Here is a 6,099-nt window from a genome sequence, read left to right as displayed (position 1 = left end):
AAGGTTGGGGACATTATCAGTTTTATTTGGAAAAAAAAAAAACCAAATGACTCGCTTGACCAAATAATCCTTCAGCTCACCCAGGTAGAGAGTTCGAAACATCCCTGCGCGAACTGAAATGCAGCGTTCCCATCAAGGAATTTCAAGGGAAGGAAGGAAGAGGGTAAAGGAAGAAGGAAAAAAGGTATGAGAGGAGGGAGGGGAGGGGAGAACGGGGCAGATGCGAGATGGGACAAGGGATAGGTGGTATTCCTTGGTAAAGCAAGGGATGCTTAAGATAGAAGTCGGAGAAGACGATTCCAGTGGTACAGGTATGATCATACTTCTCAAGACATCCCATCTCCCCCCTCTTCCCCCCCCCCCAGCCAATCTTCTCCATGGTCACCTCCCAACTTCTGATTCCAGATACTCTGGATCTACACTCACTTAAAAACCATAGCTCAAAAAACTCATAGTTGAAAGCAAACGCACTTAATGGATTTGCATTTTTTTTAAAGTAGCAATAAGATTTCCTCCATTGTGTCCATTTCCTGGGATATACTCTCCCAAAAGTATATTTATATGTACCATCAATAGACTCGCTTAGGGAACCTATATAAACATATGGGGAACACATGTGGCTAGTGTGTATGAACAGTCACACGTACAGGTATGAACCTGACTCGGTAAGGCAGAATTACCCAAATAAAAGACTTCCTGCCATGTCTTGTCATGGTAAAGTATGTGTTAGAAAAGCAACTTGCTACTGTGAAAAGAACCGGAGAAGGAGTTGGACTCTGGTTCTGGTCTCAGTTTTCACAGTAGGAATGAAATGGGCTCAGGTGTGTCACTGAAGATTACAATATGGGCTCAGGAGTGTCACTGAAGATTACAAGGTGGTCTCTGAGTTTATGAAAAAGAACCTTGGCAATAATCTTAAATAAGTATTTAATATAAACAGTAAATGAACAATAAATATTAGCAATAAGTATTAAATGAAATTCAGTTTCAAGTAAAATTGTTTCATTTTCCCCTCAATTTTTTTTACATAAAGCACAATTATAACACTTCAGTTCAAAAACACTTCAACACTTTTAAAAGATTTATGATTTCATCCATGGAAGTACTCCTGCTGCCAAGATGGGCCAACTCCTCCATTCCTTGGTAGGGAAAATCTTCAAAAGTTGCTGTGGACACCACCACAAACAATTATCACCTGGTAAAGGGCCTTCTGGAGCCTGTGATGACTAGCTCAGCTGGGTGTCCAAAGAGACTGAGGCTGTTACTGCAGCTGTACCTGAAGTTCTTACAATTCCAGAGGGCTTTTCAGGGCCTCCCTCCACCTTCCAAAGCCCAGGGTCACTTCCCTACCTGAATGAAGAAATTTAATAGTGCAAAGAGTTCTGGTATCAGGAAGTTCTAGGGTTAGATACAGTTTTATATACTTATTAATTTACTATACTTAGTAGGCAAGTTGCCTTGCTTCCATTTCCCTCAGTTTCTTCATCATCATAAAATAGAGATCATAATTTTGGTTGCTTCCCAGAGTTGTCGTGAGGTTCAAATATGACTTGGAAAGTGCTTTGCAAATCATAAAATGCTACATAAGTGCTAGCTACTACTATATATCAAAGGAGGACTTTAGTTGGACTTTGAAAATAGCATTACTAAGAAACATTTCTAATGACGTTTGCCTATGAGTATTAAGTATATAGATCCATGTTTTTCAAACAATTTAGCCAAAGAACATCACTGGGCTGAATCTATTGATGAAACTCATAGATATTGGTCTAAAGGATATTGGGATATGAAATCTCCCCAGGTGGTAAGAACATCTGGGAAGCAAAATAAAGAAAATTAAATTAACTTATATCCCACTCCTTTATTTATACAAGATAAGTACTTTTGGATTAATTTAATACTTAATATTATGAAAAGGGATTACTTCCATGATTTAATTTTAATTTAGTTAATATTTTATTTAATTTTTAAAATATTCTCTGGTGGAAGTTCCATTAATATCCTATGGAATACCAAGGTTATGGGGATTGCAATATGTGAAACACTTAACTTCATATTAGAACAGGATAATCTTAACCTCCGGGAACAGCAAACAGTATTGGTCATTAAATGGTCAGGGCCTATGGCAACCTGGAATCTCTTGGATCTGTGGCTGTTAAATGCAGAGATTAAAATCACAAGAGACTGAGTTGCTAGGGTTTACTGATATTAACAGTTAATGGAATACCATTACCCTTGGATCTTAGGGAAAGTTACCATACCATATAAGACCAAAAAATGATTTCATAAATGTTTTAAACTATAGTTGCTTCTTCTATCTTACTGTTCCACTTTAACAAATGGCCCCTCGTATCTTTTTTCACCTCTATTCTCCATGTTGTTACACCTGATGCCTGGACAAACTCAGGAGACAAAAGATAATTTCTTTTTTTGGAGGAGAAGGGGGGAACTTGTTTAAATATGACTTCAAAATTTATTAAATAATATTTTATTTTTCCAAGTACATGCAAAGATAGTTTTCTATATTCATCTTTGCAAAACCTTGTGTTCCAATTTTTTTTTCCATTTCTTCCTGCAATCTGATATAGGTTAAATGTGCATTTTTCCTAAACATATTTTCATATTTGTCATGCTACTTAAGAAAAATCAGCTCAAAGGGGGGGAAAAAACTATGATCGAGAAAAATAAATGACAACAACAAAAAAAAAGGTGAAAATAGTAATGCTATCCATTTTCAGTCTCCCCAGTTCTCTCTCTGGGTACAGATGGCACTTTCCATCCCAAGTCTATTGGAATTGCCTTGAATCACCAAAACTTAAGTGTTTATCCCAGTGATGATGGGCTCTTGATAGGAGGACCTTTATATAGAGAAAACCACCCCCCTCCAAAATTAAAAGAATGGTCTTCAACGCCCAAGGCTTTTATCTATATTCATAATCTTCTTCTTGTTGTTCAATAGGGTCTAACCCATTTAGAATTTTCTTGATAAAGGTGGAGTGGCTGGCCATTTCCTTCTCCAACTCATTTTACATATGAGGAAACTGAGGAAAATAGAGTAAAGTCACACAGTTAGTAAGTGTCTGTGGCTGTATTTGAACTCAAATCTTCCTTACTCTAAACCCAGAGCTTTATCTACAGTACCATCTGGCTACTCCATAAAGAAACAACAAGGTTCAGTTGTTTTGGAGACAAAGATACTGGAGTGATTTATCATTTCCAGCTCCAGTGACTTTAAGGCAAACAGAGGTTAAGTGACTTAAGAAGTTGTGAAAGTTGAGTCTTCCTGACTCCAGGCCCAGGGCTCTATTCACTGCACTGAACTGCCTCAAATCCATAATCTAGTCTGATATTTTCTCTTAACTATGGGGCTTAACTGGGGCTATGGTTCTATGTTGTTTTCCTAGCAGCCTATTATTAAAATATAGGATGATGAGAAACTCTCAAAGCTTAGCTCATATAACAACTGGAGCCTCCAAAACAATTCCTTGCATCAAGATTAGGTAGTCTAATCCTAACTCAGCAATTTCCTTCTGTCCTTCCCTCATTGCCCATCCCCTCAGTAGCCTCCGAAATAAACTTGGGAATTCCAAACTATCTCACATAAAATAATGACAGGACAGATAAAAGTCCCTCTTCTCTAAAACTCGCTTTATCCTGTCTTTTCAATCTCAGATCATGAAACATTACTGTTAATAATAATAACATCAATATAGTATTTGGAAGTTTTTCACTCATTTGAGCTTCACATCAACCATGTGAGGTATTGGTATTTTTATTTCCAAATGCCCTCCAATTTCACAAATAAGAAAACTGCAGCTCAGGGAGATTAGTTAATTCTGTCAAAGGCATAACTTGAATTCAGATCTTCCTTCTTTCTAATCTGACACTCTGTCCATTTTGCCAGCGCTGCTTTAGTGAAGGGAAAGAACTATTTCATTTTTTTGGAGAACAATCTTATTCCAGACTGTACAAATGGGGAAAAAAAATGTCAACTATTCCTTCTTGTTAGCTGGGGCCAAGTCCCTTACAACTACTGTCATTCATCTTCCCAGAAAGTTTTGTTTTGTTTTGTTTTTTAAAGATCTTACATTGTGGAAAATGGAGAAGTTATGGCAGCCTCAAACCATTCTTCATTTTTCAGGGTCAAGAGCATCACAGCCTGTATTCCACAGTGTGTATTTCTCGCCCTCTTGTGGTGAAAGTGGAGCAGTTATCCTTAGGGAAGCCTGAAGCAGGGCTGGCTGTTCTCAGGAGGAACAGGATGGGTCATTCTGAAGCATCTCCAAGCACAATAGTCAATAACCAAACCTCAGCAAGGCTAGGGATGGAGATGGGGCAGGACCACCGGAATCTCTGGCTCTCACTCCTGCTTCCTGATGCTTTGGGAGCTTGGACCAATAAGAGGAGTACTTCCTAGAGCTGAGGAGATTGAAAATGAACCTGGCAATTTGGGAAAGCCACAGTGATGCTTTCAGAACCCCAGAATGACATAGCATCTCAAAACCATACCTTCTTGCCCAAGACAGTCAATGCGCTTTACCAAACTCCAGAGTTTTGGGGGACCGGAAGATGCTCAGATGCAAAAGAATCTGGTTCATTCATTCCTATTGAATTTTCTCTTTCTTTCTTTCTTTCTTTCTTTCTTTCTTTCTTTCTTTCTTTCTTTCTTTCTTTCTTTCTTTCTTTCTTTCTCTGAGGCAATTGGGGTTAAGTGACTTGCCCAGGGTCACACATCTAGAAATGTTAAGTATCTGAGAGTATATTTGAACTCAGGTTCTCCTGACTTCAGGGCTGGTGCTCTATCCACTGCACCACCTAGCTGCTCCTCCTATTGAATTTTTAAACAGTTTCAAAATACAAAGAGTGAGTTGAGGTGAAAGAGATAGTAAATGGGTCAGCTCCATCAGTAAGACACCAGTAAGACAGTAAGATATAAGTTTAAGTCCTATCCATGATACATATCAGAAAGGGGAGTTCTTCCCATTGATAAATCACTGAAAATAAAAATGCTGGCCACTGGGCAGAACGGTTGTGCCAAATGTTACCAAGTTTTTATACATGCAGCCTTTTGAAATTTTGATCTGAAGTGTAAAACATTTTTTCTATTTTATCATTGCATGGACATCTATAAAACATTGAAAAATAACTCAGGATTACAACTTGGTAGCTGGAAGGGAGGTTAGGGGTCCAACCCTTTCTCCCCCATGCTATAGATCAAACTGTGGATCATGATGCTATAACTGAATGTAGAAATTGTGAAAAATTTGGCAACAGTAAAAGATATCAAATATTCTGCCAAGATTTAATTCTTTATGTAAAAATAAAGAAGCAAATTCATCTCATAAGTATGCAAATTTGCTTTCATCTTTAATAAATGGCAAAATTATATGTATACAAACAATAATTTTAAAATAAATTTCTTTTTGATTTGTTATCAGTAAATGTTTGATTTGTATACCTACTTTATATACCTATTGTTGTGTAAAAATTGTTGTTGTAAAAGTTATGTAAAATTTCTCTGGTATAAAGGGGGTTACAAGTGGAAAAAGTTCAAGAAGCCCTGTTATAGATGAGCACATTGAGTCTCAGAGGAGGAAATTAAGAGATTTACTCAAAGAATATTGGCAATATATAGCAAAGACAAGATTCAAATCCAGATTCTTTGACTCCAAACACAGCACTTTTTCTGTGAAGAATCTAGGATCTGCCTCTGAGGTCCTGGGCTTTGATCATTGATCTTTCACCTTGTCAATGAGAACCATGTCTCCCCATCACTTCCTGTCAGTTTCTAAACTATACTACAAGGCGTATCACACACACACACACACACACACACACACACACACACACACACACTTTTATAGCAGTCCTTAAAAGCAGGGACTACTCTGCTTTTGTATTTGCATCTTCAGTATTCACCATGGTGTCTGGCACATAGCACTTAATAAATGCTTTTTAATTCGTTCATTTATTCATTCAAGCCCTCAACCTCAATCCTTCAACTTCAACAAGTAACCTCCCTTGTTATTTCACTAATAATGTCACTTCCCTCAACTTCTTTCCCCCAATGTCTCAAGGCTTTTCTCTAGCCTAACCCAT

This window comes from Antechinus flavipes, chromosome 5, assembly GCF_016432865.1.
Source record: "Antechinus flavipes isolate AdamAnt ecotype Samford, QLD, Australia chromosome 5, AdamAnt_v2, whole genome shotgun sequence".
Lineage (NCBI taxonomy): Eukaryota > Metazoa > Chordata > Mammalia > Dasyuromorphia > Dasyuridae > Antechinus > Antechinus flavipes.
The sequence above is the reverse complement of the archived record's forward strand: the minus strand, read 5'-3'. Positions refer to the sequence as shown.